General features: G+C 42.0%; 1 long non-coding RNA gene across 1 annotated transcript in view; it reads left to right on the top strand.

The window, feature by feature from the left end:
- LOC107052861 overlaps positions 1–21,492 on the top strand; it is a 331,879-nt gene that overhangs the window by 242,303 nt on the left and 68,084 nt on the right. Inside the window, exons 5-6 of the long non-coding RNA XR_005858753.1 lie at positions 1,902–2,080; positions 13,149–13,326. This is a non-coding gene — a long non-coding RNA (uncharacterized LOC107052861). The remainder of the gene's footprint in view (positions 1–1,901; positions 2,081–13,148; positions 13,327–21,492) is intronic.

The following is a 21,492-nucleotide window of genomic DNA, read 5'->3' as shown; positions in this document are numbered from 1 at the left end:
CCCATGGTTCCCTTGTTTGGATTTCCAAAGGAGAATGTACAGAAAATAGGAAGATGTCAGTAGAGGAGCAAGAAGAATGACAAGCTTTAAGGCATTTGAGGAGATCAGACTGGGACTTGTGAAATCAGAAATGGTGGTTTCCTATAAAACTAGTGAGTAAATTTATACAAATTACTCAAATATTCTGTCCTTGATGCTCAAAATTACCTAAACAGCTGCATCAATCCATTTCTCCTCAAGAAACAACTTTAATGATAGTTAACTTCAATCATACACTTGTGTCCCAATTATGCTAATAGCTCTCAAGTACCTACTTGAGCATTTTGCTGACTAATGTTCTTCTGAACTGCAGCTGCAGAGTCTCCCATTTCCAGGGATGCTGCGCTTCCCTGGAGGAGGAAAGTAAGCTAATGTGGCTGAGTAACAACTACAGCATTGTTTCCATTCATTAATTCCTCTTCGGTTCTTTCAAGAAACAGACTTTCTCTTGGGATCCAAGAGCACCTTTTTTTTCCCCTTTTTTCTTATATGAAACAGAAAATTATGCTTAAACCAGTGTGGTTTCTTTTGAGTATTAAAAACAGCAACATCAACAACAACAAAATAACAGAACAAAACACTTCTATGGTTGGGTATCAAATCGTGGATCTTCAGTTGAAAGAATGAAATGTAAGGTTACTGCTGCAAGAAAAAAAAACTATCTCAAAATGCTGAACGTTCTTTTTTATTTGCATTTTGAAATATAAACTGAGTTTGATGCTTTTACTGACATATCTGGAAACTGAAACTGCTCTTTGTCTCAGACCATGTGGGTCATGTTTCAGCACAAACTCAATCTCACTGCTGACTTTTGAACCTCTGAAGATGCTGCTGTGCTTGGACTCCACATGACTCTCTTCTTATATGAAGAGTAGCATTGTAAGCCATCAATACAATGTGTTTTTCTAGTGGGTATTGAGAATTTGCTTGTAAAAGAGGGGCCAAAAAATATGTTGATCAAGGTTCTATTAGTTTACATAGCAGATTAAAACTTGAGGCACTGTGTCTTTGTTGAAATAGTATCTGCTATCCATCACAGCAGCCTATCTAAGCCGTGGGGTAAATCGCCCTTTTGGCAGGCATGTTCTTAAAACTGAGCCTCACACTGAGGTGAGAAAATAAACTGAAGACTCTTGGAGGAAATTTTTGAAGACTGTATGTAAACTTAATATCTTTATTATTTCTTGCTACAGCTGGCTGGGCCTCCAGTTTTATGTGTCTGTTGAAAGCAGCAGCGAGCTGCTGCCGATCCCTTGCTGCTGCACAGGAGGAGCCTACTGTGGCAGTGAGCAGCAGCATGGGCTCTCTTGGCAGTTCCCAATGAAAGCTGAACTTCTGATCTGACCTTTGAAAGGGGGCAGGTTTTAAATTCACAGCAAATGCTGCACACCTATTAGCCACAGGCAGATGCGACAGTGACACAGATGAGCTGTTGCCTTCCTAAGAGGTAATTATCATGTGCATCTCATTGTGCAGGTGGCACACAGCACAAGATGCACCCTCCCTCAGGAGGCCTAGCCAAACATGATGGGTTATCAGCAGTAAGCAAGCCTGTTGTGAAGCGTAGGTAGGGAAAAACTGAAACATGGTAAAGAGAAAAGCAGCCAGTTATTATTGCTGTCTCAAAGAGCTCCTCTTAATGCACAATACAGGAGAGAAAAAATGGTACTGATTACAGCAAAGTCTTTGGCTTCGTGTAGTGCTCGGTATTCTGTAATATGAACTGATGGCTTTGAACTGCTGTCCTCCATTTCAGCCTCGAAGTGTTAATAGGTTGAATATTGGCAGATGTGGCCATTAGAACATTATTTTTTTTATCGTGCCTAAATCCTTCTCTTACTCAGATAATGTTTTGCTTTCAGATGCTGCATCAGCGAAAGCACACAGACAAATGAGGCTGGCCATGGAGTCACACCAGCCTCAGCAGGACCTGTACAGATCAGCTGTGATCACCAGGGTTGCACAACCTTCCACAAGTGAGAAGTGGACTCTGGACAGCGAGATATGCATTACAAGATAAAGCTGTCCTGCTATGCCACAGGTGAGAGGAACTCAGCACCTAGTGATGTTACTGCAGTGGAGAGCTGGCAGAAGTTGTCATGACTTGTAGATATCTTCCTGTGACAGGGTCAGGTAAAAGGCTAGGTCCTAATCTTCAGACACTTCTAGTGGTTCTCATGCTGTAATGTTTTGAAATTTACTTGCTGGATATGATGAGCCACTCAAAGCTGAAATAACCTTTCCTCTTTATTTCCTTGAAAGTGTCACAGGTCTCTTCTCTTTGTTTCCTTGAATCTTTCCAAGAGTTTCAGACTGGCCACACTTGTTTTCTGCTAATGAATACCTACAAAAATATACAAGATCTAAGTAAGCATTAAGCTTTTCTTATTTCTATGTCAAACATATTTTCAAGTCACAGTTAAAAGTATCTGATTCATTTTGTCCTGCCCTACATTTCAAGGAGAATTCTGCACCAAGTGAAACATTGATTTATTTAAAACACAGCTAATGAGCTTTCTTTGTCTTCTCTCTCATGCTGGAGAATCCCACCTGATCCCTAATTAACAAATTGATTTATCAAGTGTAGAGCTAATGACCTCCCTTTGTCCGGTCCTCCCAGTTGCAGAATCCCACCTGGTCCCCATATCACACTGATTTGATCACATTGGCAAAGCACTGCCTATGTCCAGTGGCATTCCTGCTTCACACAGCCAGGAAGTATCAGGCGGAATGAGGGGAGCAGAGCAGGACTCGCATGCCAGGGCTGGTTCACCATGGGCTCAATCTCTTGTAAACGGTTTGTGGCAGGCCTAACACAGTTTGGAAGTGCATGTGTACACATAACAAGAGCTCACAAATACCACTCATCAACAAGATCTGACCTTGGGCTTGTGCTGATATAGATATATCTGCAGGCAGCACAAGGCCGTTACATCTTGGTATGTAAATACTGAGGTATCCTTGGCCCTCTTCCCTGTGGTTTTCTGCATAAACAAACAGTGGGTCACTCAACCATAGACAATGCCTCCAGAGAGAGGAACTGAAGAATAATGGGCTATTTTAGACAGTGTAAGACAGAAGGACACGGGCCCTTGCTATAAAGACAAGAGGGCACAGATTACGTGAATTTCTAGTGTTGAAATTAATGGCAAAGAAATACCCCAGATTAGTGTGCCAGCCAGATGACCACCTTGTAGTGTTGTGCAAGTAACAGGATCCCATCCCTTTCTGACAGCTGCTCCAAAATGCATCTCCTTTTTCCTCTGACTAGACTCTTCAGCTTAACTTTTTCTATCAGATTCATGGAATGGCCTAGGTTGGAAGGGACATCAAAGATAATCTAGATCCAACCTCTTGTCATGGGCAGGGCTGCCAACTGCTAGATCAAGCACTAGATCAGGTTGCTTGTGGTCCCATCCAACCTGACTTGAATGCCTCTAGGGATGGGGCATCCACAACTTCTCTGGGCAAATTTTCTTTCTGTGGGAAAGAAAAAAATCAGGCTGAATTAGAGAAGGAAGAAAGTACTCAGGTCCCTTTTCCTGATAGACTTTGTCCCAAGGGCTGAGAAGACAACCACATAAGCACAGATAAGCCTACAAGTTCTTGAAGCTCTTTCTGACTAGCCTGGTGAAAGTTCCCCTCACTAATATTGTGCAGAAGAATCAGGCTTCAAAGGGAATATCTGAAGTAGTGTCTGAGATACAAGAGCTGAGGTGTCAACCAGCCTTACAAGAGAGCACTCAGATTTTGGCACATGGGCCTGTGTTAATATTCATAGCACTCTAGGCACTCCTTGAGGAGAGATGGTGCTCTCCCTAAGGCAGCAACAGTCTGCTTTCTTCTCCCAGCCCCTGACTCAGGCATCCAGAACAAAGTTGTAGTATGTCTGGCTCCATGACTGTATTTCACTTGGCCAAGATCTCCTCTCACTATCATAACAGTGATATTTTTTTGTTAAAGCTGTTGACCTTCTGTTATCTTCCTTCCAGTCTCCTAGAACCTCACAGGTTTATTTCTTTAACATTTGTAGCTGTACTGCTGTAAGCAGTTGTGTCTCTTCCCACACATATCTGGAAAAAATGCCACAGTCTGAATATAAATTAAGGAAATAAAAATACCAAGCTAAGTAGCTTATTTTCTCCTAATCTGTCTCATTTCTATGCACAGATTGGAGCAGATAATGAACCTCACTTTATTTCTAAGCATGGATAATAGTGGCGTTAGCTACTGCTTAGTCTTTCATTTCTCCTACCCCTTCCCTGAAAGCAATGGGCACACATCATAGGTCAGATAGGGCAGGAAAATGCCTTTCCCATTTCACAGGGGAATTCAGACACCTGAATTCCCCACACATTTGTCTCATGCCATTAGGACCTAGTCTCCTTCTGCCTGTGTGCCATCATGTATCCTGCAAGGCTCCCAGCTAACAGTTCTGGCAGGCAGCTTTTTCAGTGGAAAAAATGGTGAAACAATGTGCTGTCTTTGTATGTAATAATCCATGGTTAGTCAACATGGAGACCAGGGAGCCTCGGATCTGTGGTTTCCTTGCCTCAGGGGTTCAAACCCACATTTCATACCAGGCCGTGGACTAGGCTAGGATGGGGCTTTTTCCAGCACCATCATGAACTGTGCCACTGTGCTGAAAGAGGTGAGCAGAGCCAGGAGGAAAAAGTAATCATGGGTGATGAAGGATGCTGTCTGGGAAAGGAGGCACAGGAGACACCTTGTTTTGGTTTCTCCTCTCAGACTGTTTGCATATTATGTTCAAAGATAATTACGCTTGAGATCCATAATCATTTTCCATAGAAGGGACCTTTCTTCTCCAGACAACTAGAGTCATTCCCATATTCCCTTCCTTTTTCTTTGGAACCTTGTGAAGATCTCAGGTGCCACCACCAGATACAACCTGTATGTAGGCAACAAGGATCCCCACTGGTGCCTGAATTTTCCCCCCAACCTCTGTTACTGGGTGTGAGATACTCATCTGTCATCATAACTAACAAAAAATAACTTCAAATTAACTTATAAAATCCCTAAAAGCATGAAAGAAACTTCCTATGAATATTTCTTTCATGCATTGCTCCCCCTTTCTCTTGAATTCCATCACTGTATTCATCTCAAAGAAATGAATTATACAGAAAATGTGAAAGGAAACACATGAGTGCCAAGCCAGTCACTTCAGCTATTACCTTATTAATCTTAATTGACATTTCCTCGTTTGTCTCTTTTATTCTTCCTCACTGCAGTCTTGTCTTTTCTAAATTCCAGGTGATAAGCCCAGAAAAAGGCACTGGTTATTATCTGAAGAAACCTATTTTAGTAGAGGATTGCTTAGGGAGTATGTTGCCTTTATCAGATAAGCAATTTTTTAACACCAACCCTTTTTCTCAGCAGTGGCCACTATCTGATGCTTTGCAGGGAGGTACATCCCTGCCCTACTGGCAGTATGTATCTAAGTGATACTGCAGAGCTGGGCAGCAGGAAAAGTTGTCTTTCTTCACACTGCAAAATGAAGTTGTTTCTTCTGTTTTTGCTGAGCCTTAGAGTAAGATGATGCTTTGAGAAAAATTTTTGTACCTGAGAAAGTGCTTCTTATATAAACTGGTTGAAACACTTTTTTTCTCCCCCTCTCTTTTTCTTCATGAATTCAGATATTTTTTTTTTTCAGATTTGGTTTTGTTTAGAAAAGAAATTAAGTCTTCAGGCTAAATTCACTTTATAAATTGGATCTCAGTACCTGATCTGTAACGTCATCTCATGGACGAAACCTTCACCCAGATTTTCACAGGAGGTACAAACATTCACAGTTTCAGTAAGGTCCGTATCTCAGTTTTTGTTGTCAGTTCAGCCTCCGTAGAAACCAAACAAAAAAACCCATTTTTCAGCCAGTTTATTTGGCCCCAGAAATACTGCTACAACCCTGTAGAAAATACCCAGTCACATTTCCAGCCCTCAGCGCTTACTCACTGGGAGCCAAATACACCGCAGCTCCAGAGAGTTGAATTGCTCAAAAGCCTGGAGACATTTGGAAGAGGGAGTTAACCTGCACTGAGCAAATCTTTTATGTTACCACATCAGCAGTGATGAAAGCATGTAGGCAAAGCTGCGCTTAACGAACTATTGTGCTGTAAAGGTTACCTTTTTTGGATCTACCATTTGCTTTGTTTAAGCAGGCAGCATATTCCTCTTGTACTTGGAGGATCCTAAAAGAAGGGCTCTTTGTTTCATTGTTAGCACTTTCTTTGAGCTCACAAATTTTTTTGAACATGAAGGATGTTCTCCTGTGTAGTCATTGGACATCGTTCCAAACAGCTGCACCTGAATGCCATAAGTAAGAACAAGTTTCACACACCTACTGGAAACAAGGACAAGGAAATGCCGTTTGCACTGGGAGAAGTAATTTGTGCATCTTCAAAGCCTTCAGAAACACTTGCCTCTTTTGTGTAAATTGACTGTACTTAGGAACAGGTGTATCAAAGCTGAAAAAAAACTACCTTTGGGAAAAAAAACCCACAAGGTTCAGTTGGTAGTTGTTTATTTGGATGTTTTACCTTTGTATTTCTGTTCAAGGCTTTCCTGCAAGGTCCAGTTTTATCTTTCACACATATTTCTTCTGCTGCACAGGTGTTGGTATGAGCTCCATCTCTGTGATATCCAAGTGCTTAACAGCCTTTTCAGGAGGTATTCTCATTTTCCACGTGGGGAAATAGACCGCAATCATATGGATGTCTTGTTTGAAGTTATTCAGGATATCTGTGGTGCAGCTAAGAATTTGACTTCTAAGTAGCACACTTTCTATTTAAAATTACTTTCTGTAATGTCAAGATAATGGAAGAGAGAAACCTCTGTGACTGCATGATTAGAAGATTTTAGGAAATTACAGGAAAACAGTAAATATGCATACAGAAGCCTATGTTCAGCTCCATCAGGACGGTAGACTCATTTCAACACCTATATCTATGTTAGTCCTTTGACATCATGGTAATTTCGTAGGTGTCAAGTTTTTTATCTTCCACCTCATGTCAGTAAAGTAGTTCAAGATCCTCAGATACAAGTTGTGCCTGTCAAAGCTTACTGAATAAGCTTCTCTGGTACAAAGGATGTTAGCTTTCACTAAATTAAGTGGAAAAACTGGTCTATCATCAATATACTCAATAGGGGCACATCACAATTTGTTTCCATTGCTACAAATTGATTTCCCATCTCAGATTTCTCTGGGAAACCAAAAGAATATAGGGTAATCATTCCCAAACCAAGGCCCTCCTCCTGGCATCTTCTCTAAAGAACCAGTAAACCTACATAGCCTTCTTACAGATAGTTTAGTTTTGTGACATAAACCTCCTTAGTCGTGAGCCGTGACTTTTTGCCCTCCATCTTAGTAAGAAAAGAAATATTCCTCAGCAATTTTTATAAATGAAACCCAAAGAGTTAAGTGGTGTGTTTCAAGAGAAAGTAAAGATCCATTCTAACAGGATTTGTTAGCAGCTAGCCTCCTCAGCTGTTCAGGAGTGAGCAAAGCACATCTCTCTCCAAGGAATCACAGGGACTTTCGATGTTGGTAGATGTGCTCTGTCATTGCTTACCAGCCTGGCAAAGAGCTGCTCTAGTGCACTTATCATTGAGGGGCATCAAAAAGCAAGCTTTTTATCAGCAGGAAAAGACGTTTCTTCATAATCAGAGGGTAGAAACAAGCTCCATTATATTCTTTCTTCATGTTTGAGCAGAACTTTGACAAAGGAGTGAATTTGCCCCAGAGCAGTTAAAACAAAACCAAAAACCCAAGAGGTTTACTCCACAGGCATTTTCCTGGCATTCTCTGACGTGCAGATGACTGATAATATCACCGTAACAGCTGTTATCTCAAATGTCTGCCTCCAGGCAAATTAAAAGTAAAGAAAAGCCAAAATACTTGAAGAGATGAATAAAGAAAGCATTTGCCAGTCATTTACTGGCCCTGGATTGCTTGCTGTCAGAGGTAAAATGAAGCTTGTGCGCTTTATAAGAAAATTACAGTGCTATCACTCTTACAGCTTATGTATGTAGAGCATTGAGAACAACTTTATTGCCAGGATTGAAACCAAAAGGACTGTTGTTTTAACCAGAAACTAAAGCATCCTTTCTCAAGATCTTGCCTGTGCCTTTCTGCCGGAGCGCAACAGGAGCGGGGCTGCTCCCACTGAGGGTCCAAACAGAACCTAAGTGTTACCCTCATGCAAGCAGTACGTGAGTGCAGCAGTCCCAGATACTGCATGCAGATAAAATAGGTCTGGTGCCCACCCGGGAGATCCAGCTGGGACCAGCAGGAGATGGGGCCTGGGACAAGTGTGGAACTGAGCTTTGGTAGGCTCCAGCTGTCCTCTCTGGCCTCTTGGACATGCTCATTTTAATGCAAAACTTCTCAACTGTGAGACGCTGCTAGTATAGATTCCTTCCAGCCAGCTTCCGCAGTGATATGATGGTTTTGTGGTAAGAGCCATATAACTCGGTAATATAACCTACAGTGCCAAAGTATATTTGCTTCAGTATTGCAAACAGAACTGATAAGTCCAGCATATGTGCAGTTTACATGCTGGAGGGCAGGTAGAGAACATTGGGTCCACGCACATCTGGAGGTTAACATTTTTTTCTGATGATCTAGGGGAAATGCAGTTCATCCCACAGAGAACAGTGAGATTCTGAGCCGATCTTCCAGCTCATGGAGAAGGGTTTTTCACTCAGCCATTAGGTGCCATCAAGCCTACAGCTGTTTGCTCCAGTCACAGATCCTTAGAGTGTTCAATCTATGAAATGTGTAAAGCAACACTCAAAAAAAGCTTACTGGACCAGGCTGAAGTCAAAGCCACTGAGTGCTCTTCTCAGAGCTATTAGGAAATTGCAGTGACTAATGATAACTGAGTTTTTAGAGAGGTGGCTGATGGATTAAGGACTATTGCTTTCAGCATCCTATGAATATGCTGACCTACACAAGAGAAAACCCACAAGTTTGTAGGAGTTTCCCATTCTAGACTGTACCATATCTCAATAAAATTTTGACTTCATAAAAAATCACTCCCTACTGGATGGTTATCCATCTAAATTGTGTCCACATGTAATGAGCCTGGCTTATGCATACTTCTGACAATTCTGGAAGTAGAATTACCACAGAAATCTGCAGTATTTTAGTGGGTTGGGGGTACCAGTAACTGTAAAATTTTAATGAAAATCCATCTGTCTTCTGATGTGAATGCTATTGGCTAAGGCAGGCCAAGAAAGCCACATGGGCCCCAGGAAGAGAGGTACCAGGGGAAGGGGAAGAGAAGGTCGTCTTGGTTTTGTTGGAGAGGAAAAGTGAAGGTTTTACAGGCATTTGGGGAATAGTAACATCACAACTTTACTGAAGTCAGATAACTGTCTGTATCTGGGAAGATTATTTTAATATTCAAACCTTTAGCATTACAGAGTATTAACCATGGGAGAAAAGACATTTGGGAAAGGCAATGAATTGTCAAGACTGAAGATTAGATTCAAGAAACAGCAGTATAAATAAGACAACTGCAAGTAAGTTAGGAAATCCTGCTTCTGCTCCTGCTTCTGCCCATGGTTTTGAACATGTCACTTTTCTTCTCTTTCTAAAGCCCATAGCATCTGTTTTGTATTTGTAGCAGATCTCCCCACTCAGAGTGCATCCCCATGAGCCTTCTTGTAGGATTGCAGAATATGTCAGCTCAGGGCAGGATTGCGCTTTGGAAGTGGACCTCCCATCAGCCCTGCTCAGCATGCCTGGTTCACAGGTCAAGGCAGGAGGAGCTGAGGACAGCCCCAGGCAGCGGTCACCTCCATAGAGATGGAGACAGAACAAAGTGGAGCTGGAGAACTTGAGCAAATGCCCACAGAAAGCTGCGTAGCCTTGTGATGTGCCCCACTTTAGGTGCCTTTTGTGTCACTGAAGCCATTTCGAGAACCGGAGGAGACCCACATAGTGTGAGATGGCAGCCAGGGGACCTCTCGTGGGAGCCACCTGCTGAGCATGGCCTCATCCAGCCCTTCCTGCAACTGGTCCCTTGGGTCTCGCTAAGAGGGAGTACTTCAGCAAAAGGCATTTCCAGGAACGACGTTTTCCAGAGCTAAAGTCATTTCTCTGATCCAAGAGTTAAAATTCTTCACTAATTCCTGGAAAGTGCTTCAGTCTGAAAGATCCTGGTGGTACTCACAGGGGCAAGAAAACACTCATGGTGGAGGTTGTGCAAAACAAACAAAGACCCGGAAAAGTTTAAAATTCAGGAGTTTGAAATCCTGGGTATTCCTGGCATGTAGTAAAAATGCCCTGACAGGGCTTCTTGCGAAAGTGTTTGTGAAACTTTGGGTAAACTTAGGCCGTTTGACTCTTTTGGTTGGAAGTAATACAAAACTCTGTGGTTCTTCCTTTTCATCTGCCAAAATTAAGGAAACAATTGTACTGCATTCCTTGTAAGTGTTAGGAGTTGAATTTGCCTAAGTAAGGCTTGAGTAAGATCTTAAGTACAACTGGAAGAAAACGCTTTCTCCTTTTTGTCATTTCTGAAATGTATGCAGATTCAGCACACATCTCGGTGTATCCTTGTGATGACTTCTGGCACGTTCTTGAACTTATAAGTTTAGCCTGAACAAATAGAGAATTTTAAAATATATATGGCTGAATACTATGGGAAGCACATACCAGAGATTTGCTCAAACTCTAACTTTGATGTTACTTTCGGTGGGAACCTGAAATATGTTTGGCATAATACTGGAAAGGATAACTAGTTGTTTCTCTCAAAATAACAAGCAAGATGCTGTTCCAGGTTGAGGTAATTTGGAAACAAAGCCATTGGGATAATTCATTGTAGCATACATAAAACTGTCACAGGAAGAGCAAAAGGTGGTTTTCTTCTCATCATCTTCTCTGTTATTTTAGTACACAGCACCTGTACGAAGCTGCGAGGGCTTGCACAACTCAAAATGTATGGATCAAAAAGTCCGTGCTGGTTGAAGGGATCGTGGGTCTGCTGGAGGTTGTGTATCTGGGCCAGTTCGTGTTACATTCTCTTGAAAATGAAGCTAGCAGTGCAAGAGGATCGAATAAGTTGCCCTGAGAAGTTTGTTCTTTTCAGAAAAAGCAGTATTCACTAATCAGCAACAGCCAACTCTCTTTTTGCCTGCCCCCAAATCCTTGTCCTTACCATCTCTGTGAGACTATAAATTGATCTGTAACATGGCTAGAAGATTAAAAACAATCCAGGCTCTCACAGAATGCACAGACAAGTTGCTCCTTCCAGAATTGAGAGGTCCTCAGGGAAACACTTCTTTAAAGTTAAACCAAGATAACTTTAGCATGAGTGTGGTGCCAGCGTTGACTGTGCTGTGTCCAGAAAGCGATTCCTCAGGAATCAGTTTCCTAAAGTTTCACAGAGCCTTTCTAGAAAAGAACAGAAGTAGACATAGCACTGAAGTTCTTTCTTTGCGTTGCAGTATTCCCAGTAACTTGCTGGGTAAATGAGTTGGAAACACATCAACCACAGAAGCAGAAATGTTGTTTAGTATCAGTTCTGCATGCCACAGTATAGTGTTTCCACACTCTCCAAGGAGGTCCTGTTAAGTTCATGTAACAGAGCACCAGCGCAGTGGGGATTTTAAGGTCTGACATTTACTCGTGTCTCTTCAAATAGGACAGATCAGTGTACACTGAGCAATTTACAGATGTGCCAGTGATGCTCAGCCAGACACCAGTGCTTTAGCATTGAAACAGTGCAACCCACTGAATTTCACAGCATCCACCTTCTTCCTCAGGTGACCTTCATGGTGCAGCCTTGCTCACCAACAAATGGGCACGTGCTGAGTACAAAGAAGCTGCCTTTATCACCTGAGGTTTCTGTATCGCTTTTGGGGTACCACAACCCCCCACGAAGGGCTGTGCAAAGCCTGTGAGGCCAGCTGCATCCTGGGCAAAGGGATGTCCAGGGAAGGGGCAGAATGGTTGCAAAGATCCTGTTGGGTCATTCAGGCCTTCCTTGTATCTCTGTCACAGCATCTTTTGGGGTCTGCATAGCTTTTTTTGAACCTGTTTTCTGTAAACACGTAACATCAGCAGGTAGTGATCACTGATCTTTTAAGAAAATAAGCAAGAATTTGAGCACTACTTTGCATTTAAAGACTTATATTTGATTTCTTTAGGAAAGCAAAGTCAGCGTCTCATCTGAGAACTGTTTCCGAGAATGAACACACGTATGCAGCTAGCAAAATCTTCCATTTGCACAGAAAACTTTTAGGTACTGTTTTCCTTCTTCCAGATGACTTTTCTAGCCCACTTGGGAAATAAATTACTGGGCAGTGCTAGTTACCAAACCTACACACTCATAAAAAGGTCAAACCAAAGCGTGATCATCAGGTGTTTGCAGGTCAGTAATCACATTCTTAGTGTTAGAAATAATTGAGAATAAATTGTATTATCTGGAGAAAAAGTCCTTCCTTTTCCTTTCCAAATATTCCATTATAAGATAGCAGTAAGTGTAAAAAATAGGGACCTATCTGAATTGAAGGCTATAGAAAGTCTCTACTTAATCCCAGAGTGTTTTGGTGGGAGCCCTTCAAACAAAGAAGCTGGAGTTCAGAAAAGCACCTATGTCATAAGGACTTTATGAGGTCCCAGTTATACTGCCCCACTTCTGTGGACATAGCCACATCCTTGGAGTTAATAATAAGCCTAAATACTTTACAAAATAAGGATGCACTTAGAGGCAAATATAAGCACAAGATAGGTGTCAAACAAGGCCTTAATATTTAGCAGACCACACTGTTAGCCACATACAGGTCTTTTACCAGCTAAGCTATGGGAATTGTTTTGATTTTTGGAAAAAGTGTTGGCCAGAAAAAGATGTTGAGCAACAGATCCTTGGGCATCAACATGGATGCTTTGAAAAGCAGGCTGTTGTAGGAAGTGATGTGCTTGTGGAGTTCTTCTAGTTTATTCTCAGGCCATGCTGCTGCTTTGCATCCCAGTCCCAGTCCCACAAACAAAAAGGTTGCTCCAGTTCCAACAGTCATGACAACAAAGGCAGGAGGAAAGCTGCAGTCTGCTCCTGACAGTTTTCCTTTTCAACTTTTTTTCTTAGCAGTTGAAGAGTCTGAGCATGCCTCAGTGGCCCTGCGCTCCCAGCACACAAAGCCATCTGCAGCCACCAGTCATTTGGAGCAGCCTCTCACATGCTGGCTTTCCTACAGGGAGTTTCTCACAGCAGGATCAGCCGCCCTTCCAGCACATCACAGGTGTTCTCCACATGGCATGAGCAGGTGAGAGCGTGACTTTGCCAACCCATGATGAAGTTTGGTAGCTGAAATACAAAATCCAAGTTTGGCCTGAGATCTGAATCTGGCACTCAGCTTCATCCTCTGCTCCGAGCCAAATCAAACTACAGCACGTCGTGAAATCCAAACACCGCTGTGCTCTGGGTCGCTTAAGATCTGGATCCAGCTACAGCCTCTGATGAGGAAGCTCCTCTCTGTACATGGGGCCAGTGTACAGCATACTCCCTCATTAGATGGTAGCACTCAAGTAACGGGAAGTTCGCACCTTAAAATCTCTGGGGAAGAAGCTAAAGTGCTGAGAAAGCTTTAGGGTACGGCGAAATTGCTGCTCCGTGTAGCTTAGGAAAAAGGGGGAAAAAAAAACACAAGCAAGATTTATGGGTGGTTCAAGTTCTGAGGCAATGCTCTTCCTCCATCTTTTTTGGCTCCTGCAATCTCATATTATTAGTTTAAGAGCTGCCAGGCATAGAGAGTACTCCACTCAGCCCACCTGTGCTTTTTTGAGTTAAAAAAAAAAAAAGAAAGAAAAAGAAAAAGCAAAGGATGTGTTTCATCCTCCTCAGGAAGTGCTCCTCACTGCAGAGCCAGCTCTGCTGCAGCCACGAGCACTCACAGGACTGCAGCGTGCCAGCCCCAGCCATCCTGCTGCCCTGCTCTCGCCTTCTCACTTGCACTTCTTTATTTTAATAGGTAAGGATTTGAATTTCTGTGCTGGCACTTCTGGTAGGAGCCCTTTGACATGGAAAAAGGCTCATCTTTCAAATGCCTGTGGCACTTTCTGTGAAAGGTGATTTTTAAAAAGCCATTTTATTTTGCTTCCTGGCAGTGATATCAAAGGAACAATCAGTGCCTGATTTGGAGCCAACAATTTATTTCCATTATAATAAACAGAAAACAATGGCATGCTGCCTTATTAGTTATTCACTTTCCAAGTAACAAACTCAGAGGGTTGGGATGAGATCTAACCAGAGTTATGCTTTGATGTTTTCAGTTTGGAGGATTGGTCTCCTAGCCAAAACGCTGAGTGATGCCAGTTCCTGGGGGAAGGAAGGAGGGACCGAACAAAGGGAGAGCACCTCCGAACGCTCAGGGCATGGGGTGGTTACTGGAGGGGGTGAGAAAGTGCCATGGTGGTGGCTGGGTATAAGAAGACAGTGGAGTGTGATTGTGGTACGGGGTACCTTACATAAGGCATGACATATGCAAAGAGCAGAGGCTGGGCTGATTTCAGCGTTCTTTCTTTTTTACCCACTGAGGATCTAGTTTGTTACACACTCAAGGTCTGTTACTGTACTACAGAAGAAAAGAGCCACTTGTGTGGTATTTGCAGTGTGTTTTGCAGAGGCTGGCGGGCCCAAACCAAACCAAACGTGCACAGCAGTTCTGGTACTCATCCTTCCCTCCCAGGAGCAACACTGTCTTTTAGCATTGTCACAGAAATGGTGCTTCATACAGACTGCTGCTGAGCAAGATGAATTTCAGTATTTGTCACTTGCCTGTGTTGTTTTAGCAGTGATTTCATGTTGGTACAGTATCTCAGGAGGGGAAACTCCTCAGTGGGACAGTAGGAACAGAAGTGTTTTGAATTGTTTTTTTCTATATGCCTGTTGGAACTGAAGAGCTATGGAAGACTATCTCACAAATAGGTCTTGTAGGGAGGGGTAAACATGGAAGGCGAACATCTGCTGCTTTTCTTTATAGAAAAGTCTGATCAACTTTTGTTTTTTTTTTTCTTTTTTGGCATCATGATGCCATCAAGCAGTAACAATTTAAAAACTCCCAATTGCCTTCAATACATCTCACCCATATTCCTGGAGCAGTCAGCATTTCTGTGGGGTTTTTTTGTTTTGTTTTTTTTGTTTTGCTTTCTTTTTTAAACAAAGCAGAACACCCAAATGTGGTGCAAAGCGATTGATTATTCCCTGGTTATCAATCATTCCTCCTGTGGACAAGCCGTGCTGACCTTTGCGATTATTTTCTGATAAATTTGCAAACACATTAAAAATACATTTTTCTCCCACATCACTGTGAACTGCCCAAATGATTTATAGCAGCAACCAAGTAAATAGAGACAGCAGATTGTTTGCTTTAGTGGGGAGCTGCCTGTGCAGTGCAGGAAGATACATACCTGCTGCTCACCTGTAGGTTGTTATTTTAAGGGAATTAAAGGGAATTAGGGACTTCTTTTTTTAACCTGAAGAAATCACAGATCGTTTTAAAGCCAAAATAAAACTAAGCACACATCCTTAGGATGAGCAAGACAAGCTGCAGCCTGATTTAGAAAGGTATTGCACGGCAATCATAAACCATTATCTATGAGGTAACCAAATACAGCATAGAAAAACAGAAATACCTGTTAGGAACAAATGTCTCCTCTGAGAAAAAGTGTTTAGTAATAGTTTTGTGGTTGTCAGACTGCCTTTTAATAGCCAAACCCATACGTATCGCAGAGGAGAGTCTGAAGCAGGTGATAAGGCACAAAGGATGATGTAACACTTCATTTGGTGACAAGAATCTGTGTGACGATAACCATTTTCAGACAGTGAAGTTATCATATGGGATGTGCACCTGAGTTTCTTCAACTAGCACTTTTCAAAAGTATCTGCCTGTAATGACCGACAGTGGCAGTAATAGTACTCCTTGCACAGGTCAATTATCAGTGCAGAATAGCACTTTCGAATCTTGTGTGAGCAGTTTCCTCTCCTTTGAACCCTCTCACTGCCAGATGCTCAGTCACAGTCTGGCCCTCATTCTTCCAGTCCTCCCATAAATGGAAGCAAATTTCCACCAGGAGCTTCCTTGGGGGCATAAGGAAATTAGAAAAAGAATAGACCTGGAGTCCTCTCATGTAGCTAAAAGGCCTCCAGTCAGACACTGCAGCCAATTTCTCCTTCCTGTGGTCTGTTGCAACATGATCAGCTTTTTTCCTAGCCTAGAAATTCTGGCTTCTTGCTTTATTCCAGCTGATCTCCCTTCAGTAGTGAGGCATTTGAAACCAAGCCTTGATCCTCCTACTCACAATAACCCAAGCAACCCAGAAATTGGGCTGCACTTCATGCCCTTCTACATTTTCGTGGTTGCCTTCTGGATAGTTATAGGTGATGTTGAAATTCTTTCAACAGAGATGCACACTTATTCTCCTTTCCCTCCTCCAAGTTCTGTTTCTCTCTTGCTCATCATTTTACCCCATCAGCTCAGTCTTTCTGCTGGGCCCCAGATATTTCATATGCCAGAAGTCCCCGTGTCTGTATCTATAAAGTCCCAGAGTGCATTGTCATCCAGCATGAAGTCATCTCAGGACAGTGATGGCTGTAGCCAGCATGGATACTACCTCCCCTCTTGTTAAGTGGGGACGGGTGTCATCCAGTAAGCAGTTACAGTGAGGGAGCAGCTGCTGGAGCCATCACATGGTGTGGAGAAGATACCTAGCTAAATTAGTGCCAGGAAAGAATAAGGTTGGTGCTTTGAAGGGCAATAAGAGCCATCTCTAATGTGTTTGTATTTTTATGTGCCATGAGTACAGCAAATATTCCCATTAATATGGAGAGTGAAAAGCCTTTGCTGAGGTAGGCCCCAGTGCCTGACCTCTGAGATCTTGCAGGCAGAGGAGGTTCCTTCCACCCCACAGTCATGGAGGGCCTGGCAGCAAAGTCTTCTGGTGAGATCCTCAGGGTCACACAGATGATCTGCTGCAGAAACAGGAACTGAGAACAAGTCTTGTGTCTTTCACTTCAGTACGTCCTTTTGAGGCAGAGTCAAATCTTACTCCTATGAAACCCCACAGGAGGCATTGTAACTATTCTTACTGTGCATGGGCAAATGAGGGAGACATTGCCTCTTCTTCTTTCAGTCCCATCAGAATTTCCCTGAAATCTGTTTTATCTTACTGCCAGACAGAGCTTCTCAAATCTGCAGCCAGCGTTATTCAGTCAGGGCATGGGGGTGAAAGGCTCAGCATTAAACAGAGATTCCTTGGAGTATCTTTAAGATCTCGGATCACATAAAGCAGTCCCCTCTCATTAAAGAAAAAAAAAAAAAAAAAGAAGGAAAAAAAAAAAAAAGCACACAAACTTACCATTGTTGAGTGTTTCCTTAATAGAATCAGAAACAAATTTGTGACCTTGTGGCCCAGAGGTGGGAACACCATCTATAAACTTGCCCAGACATAGAAATGCATTCTGCCTGTCAGTAGGAGTTTGCCATTGAACGTGTATATAAAAAAAGCTGGTGTTACATTAAGCTAACATTTTTTAAATGCCACAGCTCACTTTATATGCTGTAAACCTTGTTAATGTTGCTAACAAGAAAGTTAAAAACTCAGAGCTATAAAAATAGGAATGCCACTGCTAACTAAATAAATAGATGTGAGAACCGAATATTCTGATACAAGTTCTGGAACAGCCCACGCATCCAGGGAGGGAGAAAGAAAAAAAACACAAGCTTAAATTGCTGCTGATGTTGTAAAAGTTCCCTATAGTCAGCAAAATCATCTCCCATTGAGTGTTTGACTTAATTTCAAGTGGTTCTTGAGAATCCAAAACCATAGCGAGGACGAAGAGGACGGTCCTTCCTGAGGGCAGGGAAGGCGGCTGAGGGACCGCGCCAATGCAGGAGCCTGGATGGGCACGGAGGGAGGGAGGGTCCCTTCTGCCTGACTCAACAACAGATTGTTAACGTTTCCTGCAAAACAGGCCACCTACGTACTCTGGCCTCTACTGCTGGCTCCAGATCCAAGTTAATAGACCCAGTTTGTGTCTGTTACATGCAATCTGGGCTGTATAGTGAATCTTATTAACAGCCTGGGCTCTGTAGAGGTTCAAGGGCTGGAACTTCCCGGGATTACTTTTGGCAAATTTATACTCAAACTACGTATGCTTGGAGTTGTTTATTGATACCTCTTTTTAACTCTGTGATGTGAAAGTTGAGAGCTACTCCTAACGTTTAGCCTGCTGAAATCAGTTCTGCATAGGCTCAGCAATCTGCCTAGCGATTCATTCTGTGTCTTCTAGGCTTTGTTCATGAAAAACAACCTTCCTTTCCTAGTTTACTTCCTCCGGGAAGTTACGAATGAAAGACCTTAAAAGATAGGATATTTATTCACATGATTGTTTACAGAATTTGGAAACACAGAAGAACACGTCTTATCTTCATGTACGTACATCTAGTCAAAGATATATAGTGAAAACAAATGGGAGAGGGAAAGATTGAGACAGAGATATTAATCCCACCTTTCTGCGAATGCAAGCTATGGCTTTTTCCAAGAATAAGTTCTGTAATTTTTTTTTACCCACAATTCAAGGTGTTATCAGACAGATGTGAAGCAAACTTGTGTTTACATAAGTATTAATTTCCTGATCCCAACAGAAAACTTCATTTATGGAATTCCTATGTACTATAGGTCAGCTGTAAAGAGACACAAATTGTGATCTGCATAGCATAATCCCACAAACAACAAACAGATCCTCCTCCCTAAAATGATCTGTAGAAATAGAAACAGCTGTTTGTGACCCTGAGTGCTTTAATGGGCCTTGATTGTGCTAATATAGCTCCACCTGGGGCCAACAACACCTGAGAGCCCCCATCTACACATACTCTCTGTTAGTCTGTTGATGTATTTAACATGGCTTTGGTAGCCAGTCTTTGTGGAAGTTGTATTAAGGCTGTCTGCTTATGTCACTAATGCTGAAGCTTGATGTGCTGTTTAGAGACTCTCAATTTTACTTGCTACTCTGCTTTTGAAGAACTGGCTGGTAGAGCCCTGGAATTGGGAATTAATATTTCAAGGTATGCATCATGTAAGGAGACTGGTTTGTGTGGCAAACTTTGTTTACCTGCTATCCTGGGATACCTTACAGCTTCCAAGAAGGCTACTGCAAAGGTCTCTCTTTTCTCTATTAGTTTTCTTCTCCTTAATTAAACGGGGAAAATAGTTACATGGTAAACAGAAGGGTCATGGTGAGGACCTACTGTGCATCAATGTCCTAATCTGTATGCTATTTGAGTGATGAGAACGTTGTGGAGGGGGTGTCAAGCTGAAAGACAGTTTAAGATATCCCAATACTTATTTCTTCCTTTGACACAATGAACATCACGGTGTTAGAGAAGTGAGGAAGGTACTGGGGATGAGGTGCATTTGTAAGATTTGTCGTACATCTTGTGATCACATCTGTAATTGTGATGAGTTGGCAGTGCTTGATGCACTGTTAAAATGGGCATGAGAACAAGATGTGCCAACTGCAGGCTGCTGTATGTGTCTGCTAAGGGCTTACACAAGCACATGATCATATCTGTTCATAACCAATCCGAATGCTTTGCTCTCTATGTGGTACTACATTTGAGACCATCTTCATATAAGTAAACTGCGGAAGCACTGAGGTAAGACTTTTTGCAGTTTTTGTTTCTTCTTCACATGTATATTTCCTTTTCCTTCCTGACATCAGGGAGGCCACCTCTAGGGCAGTTAGAATCCAGTGAAGTCTGAATGTTACTTCATAAAAAGGTCAGTTCTGGGGGTGAGATTTAGGAATTTTCGTCAGAGTCCAACTCAGAAAGGACTGGAAGGAGTAAATGTGAATTCTGAGAATAAATATACATTCGTGCTTGCTTGTGGGGGCAATTATTTCTACCTAGACCATTTCTAAATGAGACAAAATATTCACTTTGTGTGAAGTCTTGAAAAGACTTCAGCTTTCAGCATCTTCCAGGGGATTAGCTAGATCACAGAGGTAGCTCAGCTGTGTGTGGAGTAAAGACCTTGTTTGTTTTCAGCTGCCTCTATGTGGCTTGGATTCTTCTCTGTCTTTCACAGCTAATTGTAAGGATCTTTAAGTTTACATTCTCCCTTCTCCTTATGTTCTGCTATTTTTTTTTTCCTGTGGTGAGAGCTAGCAATTTACCTACCCTGTTTTTGTGTACTTTTGTTTTTCTCCCTCATTGAGGTCATTTTCATCCAGACCATTTGCCACACTTCACAGTATTGTTCAGACATACCAAGCCTTCATCAGGGAGACTACAGAACCAATAGTTTTCCAGCATGGCATAACTAAAGGAAAGAGCCTTTGGAGTCATGAGGAGGATTTGTCACCAGCTCTTAGCAGTGACTGAAACAAAACAAAGCAAGCCCTCCTTACATACAGTTACATTTCCTGCTCAGTTCCTGATTGTTGTAGCCACGTATGGGTCAGAAATGAGGAGCAGTTGGAGGATAGCACTGAGCAGTGTGCAAAGAGCTCTGTGCTCGTTTTGTCTTAAATGTAGCCAAAAGAGAATATTTTAAAACCTGTGTACATTTCTTCAACTTTCCTTCTCAATGACAGGAAAAAAAAATACTTTGACACTATCGTGCCTCTTATGAAGAAAAATGTGAACTTCTTCAGGTCTATAGTAAAGCCTAAGTATTTTCAGGTGGTTCAGGTGCTTTCAGTTCTCTTTCTACATATTGAGATGAAATGCATGATTAACAACTGATAAGTGATTAAATAGATTAATGACTGAAATTAATAGTCTAAGTGATAAGAGGGGAATGATACATTAGGGCTATATTATCTAGGAATGAGGTGTAATAAAAAAAGCAAACACCTACAGACAACAGCAAAACCAAAACTAAACAGTTGTTTTGTATAACCCTCTTGAATTTCAATCAAATTTTATGAAATTGTTTGCTCTATTTGGAACAACAGCTCAGTTATCTACAAGACTCAATATATTCTGCTCCCAGGAGAATAAATGGTGGGAGTTTTAGCAAGAATATTTAATTTTCAAGGGATACTGATTACAGTTTGGTGAGAAGTTTTCCCTTCTGTTCCCTCCTTAATCTCAGTCCCAACAGCAGATCATTAAGCTATATTTCCAAGATGACATGTGGAGATACTGATTATTTTGCTCGAAGACCACACTCAAAATTGCACTGAAATTGGATGCTGCATGGGAACCATCGTAATCAAGATTTCTCCACTGAAGTCTAGGAACAATTTTGCAGGAGGTCATGTTGCATCTTGTCTAGGGCTTTCAAAATTAAAAATCTATTTATATATGAATTTTAAATCAAAGCACAAACGTTCTGTGCTTTGATTTAAAGCACTTACGTTTCTCTCTTCACCTCAAACATGGACTGCATTCAGTGTTCTCATTTAAATGTATACCAGCATAAGT

This window comes from Gallus gallus, chromosome 3 (genome assembly GCF_016699485.2).
Source record: "Gallus gallus isolate bGalGal1 chromosome 3, bGalGal1.mat.broiler.GRCg7b, whole genome shotgun sequence".
NCBI lineage: Eukaryota > Metazoa > Chordata > Aves > Galliformes > Phasianidae > Gallus > Gallus gallus.
This window is presented reverse-complemented; position numbering and strand designations above follow the sequence as displayed.